The sequence below is a fragment of the Euprymna scolopes genome, chromosome 7 (assembly GCF_053919585.1).
Source record: "Euprymna scolopes isolate OS-2025 chromosome 7, ASM5391958v1, whole genome shotgun sequence".
In the NCBI taxonomy this organism is placed as follows: domain Eukaryota; kingdom Metazoa; phylum Mollusca; class Cephalopoda; order Sepiida; family Sepiolidae; genus Euprymna; species Euprymna scolopes.
The window spans coordinates 47,161,078-47,166,299 of record NC_136488.1 but is presented as its reverse complement, the minus strand read 5'-3'; the positions used below and the strand labels follow the sequence as shown (position 1 = coordinate 47,166,299).

The 5,222-nt window shown below is 35.2% G+C and overlaps 2 non-coding genes across 2 annotated transcripts; one reads left to right on the top strand and one right to left on the bottom strand.

The window, feature by feature from the left end:
• The first annotated feature begins 4,313 nt into the window (after positions 1-4,313).
• Trnaq-uug (transfer RNA glutamine (anticodon UUG)) lies at positions 4,314-4,385 on the top strand. The gene has a single exon. It is a non-coding gene; the product is annotated as a tRNA-Gln (tRNA).
• Positions 4,386-4,877: 492 nt separating this feature from the next.
• Positions 4,878-4,949, bottom strand: Trnaq-uug (transfer RNA glutamine (anticodon UUG)). Its single transcript has one exon. It is a non-coding gene; the product is annotated as a tRNA-Gln (tRNA).
• Between the last annotated feature and the right edge of the window lie 273 nt (positions 4,950-5,222).

Genomic DNA, 5,222 nt, shown 5'->3' with positions numbered 1-5,222 from the left:
GACAAGTAATATAGCTTGAAATGTGAACGCATGTTTTTGTGTAAGACTAGAAAAGGCTTGCGCAATCCCTTTCCAGGTTGTTGATGAAACTATGAATATAATTCATCTAAATTCTAACGGAGAATTTGTCTTTGTAACCAACAATTGCAGCCCGTTTTATCTTTCTACCGAAACAACATCTACAAGATGGGTATCTATTTATTATTACATGGGAATCACCACTTATCAAGATCTGAAGGCCACTAGAGGATAAGGATTAATGCGTGTACGGTGATCACAGCCATAACAGCATAGTAATCGTTAGTGGAGGAGATTGATTAGAATTTGATTATGTAAGAGGACGGCTTAACAAGAACTTGTTTACATTAAGCATGGAGACGATCATGTTGTAATCAACTGGAAGGTAAACCAGAGGAACGGAGTTCCACATACGGGTAATTCTCGGAAAGAAGCTTGTTTTATGGAATTTGCGTTTATATTTAGAATGGGTGAGATTGTTGATCTATTCAACCACCAGTTCTTCCTATAAAAAGCGACACTTCTTCGGAACAAATATTATTTATCCTTCTTTCAACGAAAGGCTGGGTGTGACACGAGATCGGTTTAACGTAGGGAGAATCCAGCCCTTTACCCCCTTTCAAGAGGACACAGAAATAGCCATAACATAATTTACAACTTTTCCATCGCAAGATGTGACACAAGGTCCACGAAAGATGGGGGGAAGTCAAGCAAGCACCCTTAAAATTGAAGTCCTCCAGCCATTCAAAAAATGCATGGACTTTCCATAGCTCGTCTACCCGAAAGACAGGAAGTAAGGTCTAGGATTATCCAGAACGACACCTTATCCCATATTCAAAATGGCCAAACTCTGCCAGACTGGGTCGAAGATGCATCCTTGACTGGTATGAATATAACTTACTCAGGTGGTGCCAGTTAAGACGTATCCAGTTGGCCCCACTGAATGGGACGCCTTAAGCAATTAACAACAAACTTATTCTCCCTTCTGAGGAAGGAGGTAATACATGGAAGGATGCCCCCCCCCCCTCGTACACCTAAAAGAACTGCCCGAAGGCTTAGTTGTGATCAAAGATGCCAATAATGAGTACTACGTCGGCGCATAATGAGAGAACGTAATGAGAGAAAGCTGGAAAAGCGCGCGCGCACGCGTGTGTGTGTGCTTGTGTGTGTGTGTGAGAGAGAGAGAGAGAGAGAGAGAGAGAGAGAGAGAGAGAGAGAGAGAGAGAGAGAGAGAGAGAGAGAGAGAGAACGAAGACTGGCGAAGGTTGTTTGGGGATAATGCTGGTTATTTTCTCCGACGTTTTCTTTCGCAGGGAACGAATTTACAATAACAAGACGCTGATAAGGCAGACGAGGTCAGCAACCCATTTTTTTTTATAGACTGATAATGACTGTGCTCCTCTGCTCTCTTCTCCACCTCACGCATATCGACCGATGTCTAAACCCCTCCCCAACGTTATCCGCCATATTTTTGATTCCCATTCTTTTGTGTCATGTTTGGACTCAAAAACGCATAAAATACATACTATATATGTGACTTTTGCTAAGAAAAGAGATGTAGAGCGATTGAATTTACTTAGATAAAAAAAGGTGGCCGAGACTTACTTGGTGTTGAAAATTTAATAAATATAGAGGAAGGAAGTCTAACTAAATATATCTCCCAAAGTAATGAAATTCGTCTTCATGAAGTGAAAAAGGAAATGACACTAACACCTAGGGTGAAAAAGAGTCAGTGGTTGCAAGAGAGAATTGAAAAATTATTTGGAAAGAAACTACACAGTATATTTTTTTCATAATACTAAATTTAAAGATAACGAAAATTAGAATTTGTTGGTCAGAGCTGATCTTAAAAAATCTACTAAGAGCACTTTAATGCCAGTCTAGGAGCAAGTCACTCGCACTAGGTCAATCAAACACTACACCGACAAAACTGCAGAATCACTGATGTGCAGATTGTGTAATAAATGGTAAGAAATATTAACGCGTATTATTTCAGAATGTGCTATGCTAGCTCATCATCAATATAAAAAACAGAGACACGACAAAGTCGCTCAGGTTCTACTGAAGAGCTGTGATACAGCGAAACGGTCTGTGTGTGGATGACTCTCTCTCTCTCTCTCTCTCTCTCTCTCTCTCTATATATATATATATATATATATATATATATATATATATATATATATATATATATATATATTATCTGTTATGACATTGCACACACATGCATATAGTCTTGAAACTCTTTCAACCTTTAAATTTATTATACATTAATTAATTATATACTGTGCAATATCTATACATTTCAAAAATATAAGCAAATACATATATATTTATAATGAAAGATGTGTGTGTATATATATATATATATATATATATATATATATATATATATATATATACATGCACACACATACGTATAATTAAAGATGTGTATATACATGCACACACACACACACACACACACACACATATATATAACTACTTCGTTTACTCACATAAATACGAAAGTATTACTCACATATATACGAAAGTATAAATTTATGCGTAAACTTTAAGTATTTACTTCAACAGTACTCAATACGTATGTAGAGCTACGTAGTAAGTTATAAAATATATATGGCGATTAAGCTACACAGAATATTTCGCGTTTCATCCAACCTAGGATTCCTCAGGCTTATGTGAGTATTTTGTGGTTGTCTCGTGTTTTTATATACGCACCTTCTATTGAGTTTTTAGTTAGCCAATCAGCTTTGTAGTTTCCACGGCACCCTTCCTAATCAGCCAGTGAGCAGGCACTTACAGGACAAAGGCCCAGTTGACCCCCGGTTGACCCGTTCCGTTGTGTGTACTATTTTAGCGAGGATCGTAGATATCTAGTGAACTGACCTATTTTAAATCTAGGTTATTATTTTTTTTATATATATAGTTAAAGATGTAGTATCTGTTCTGATACTTAGACAAATACTTAACATAATCAAATCCTCTTCGATAAAAGAAAAATCTAGGTTGTCATTGATGATCGTACGTCAAAACATGACATAAATTTGGGTTTGCCACAAGGGTCGATCCTTAAACCTTTATTATTCCTAATACTTATAAATGACCTTCCTGATAAAAATTATCTCTGAGATGGGTATATTTGTTGATAACACTATGCTCTATAACAGACTAGAGGGAAAAACGGATGAACATAGATCTAAGAAAATGACTAAAAACTTAACAAAGCCCTCAGTCTGTCGTGGAATGGGGTCATGAATGAATGGTAATATATAATGTTGCCAAGACTAAGCTTTTTTCATTTAATGATTACAAGAAACCTTATCAAATACTGATTGCTCTGGCTAATGATACATGAAAGTATTTCGTTTAAACTCCTCGGTTTAACATTCACAGGCAACATGAACTGCAATAAATACATTGAGGTCATTGCCAATGCTACTACGAAGAAGGTGGACTCTCTCTACCGTGCTAGAGGGTTACTCACGCCTGAGAGTATCCTGTGTCTCTATAAAGCCACTATTCACCCATACATGGAGTTGCTGCCATATCTGGGCTGGTGCATCTACCTCTAGTCTCTCTCTTTTAGACAGGGTTTAAAAAAAAAAGTGTACAACCTAACAGGTCCTGCACAAGCAACTAACCTCTAACTTCTATCCCATCGCCTATTTTACAAGTATTCTAATCCTGCGAATTAATCTCATGTAGTTCTCAATAATCCGACTGAAAATTTCATTACTAATGAAGTGTTAAACCGTTAGTATATATAAAAAAAAAGACAAAAAAACAAAAAAAAAAAAACTTACATCTTAAAACGTGAATAGACATTCGGTCAAAATGTAGACAACTGAACTTTTGAAGATCATTATCTAAGGTATGTATCTTCAAGTAGTGAGTCGGAGGTTATCACCAAAAGTGTAATTTTCATTTTCCGTGACCTTGACCTTTTACACAAAATTTAAAATCCAATCGTGACTCATATTTTAATCAAGTTTGGTAATGATTAGTCGAGCGATATGAGCGCTAGGAGGCTGTAAACAAACAAACAACGTAACAAATTAGACCAAATACATAACCTGCCTGGTGGATGTAAATATATTGTTTTGAAATAGTTGTGATCAGGAGGTTTTAGAATTTCCCCAAAGTTAATATTAATCGCATTGATTTAAAAATGAAAGTTGACAAAACGTGTCATAACATAACACATAAAGGCTGATACAAAAGTTACATTTACTGACGCATATCTACTGACTGACCTAGATTTATATGCTTCATTAAAAGCAACATGATCAGTCGGTGGTTCTATGGTGTAATGGTTAGCACTCTGGACTTTGAATCCAGCGATCCGAGTTCAAATCTCGGTAGAACCTAATAACCGTACGGTTTACTTTTTAAAAAATTTATTTCTTATTATGATTATTATTATTGTTGTTATTATACTTATAATAATAATAATAATAATAATAATAATAATAATAATATTATTACTATTATTTTCTCTTAAGCGTTTTCTTACTTTACACATTTCTGCCAATTGTATTTTATCGTGCATTTGTAACGCTATTTCTGACGTGAGACATATCTTTGACTTGACTCTTGCCTAGCTGACGAACTCATATACTAAAACGTCAAATATATATATATATATATATATATATATATATATATATATATAGTATGAATAGAAAATAAATTAGATTTTAGTACGTTATATGAGTTCGTCAGATAAGCAAGTCTCAAGTCAAAGTAAATGTCTCAAATCAGAAATAGCATTACAAATGTACGATGGAATACAATTGGCAGAATGTGTAAAGTAAGAAAACGTTTACAAGAAAATAATAATAATAAAGTATAGGCTTGTTAGGTTCTACCGAGATTTGAACTCGGATCGCTGGATTCAAAGTCCAGAGTGCTAACCATTACACCATAGAACCACCGACTGATCATGTTGCTTTTAATGAAGCATATAAATCTAGGTCAGTCAGTAGATATGTGTCAGTAAATGTAACTTTTGTATCAGCCTTTATGTGTTATGTTATGACACGTTTTGTCAACTTTCATTTTTAAATCAATGCGATTAATATTAACTTTGGGGAAATTCTAAAACCTCCTGATCACAACTATTTCAAAACAATATATTTACATCCACCAGGCAGGTTATGTATTTGGTCCAATTTGTTACGTTGTTTGTTTGTTTACAGCCTCCT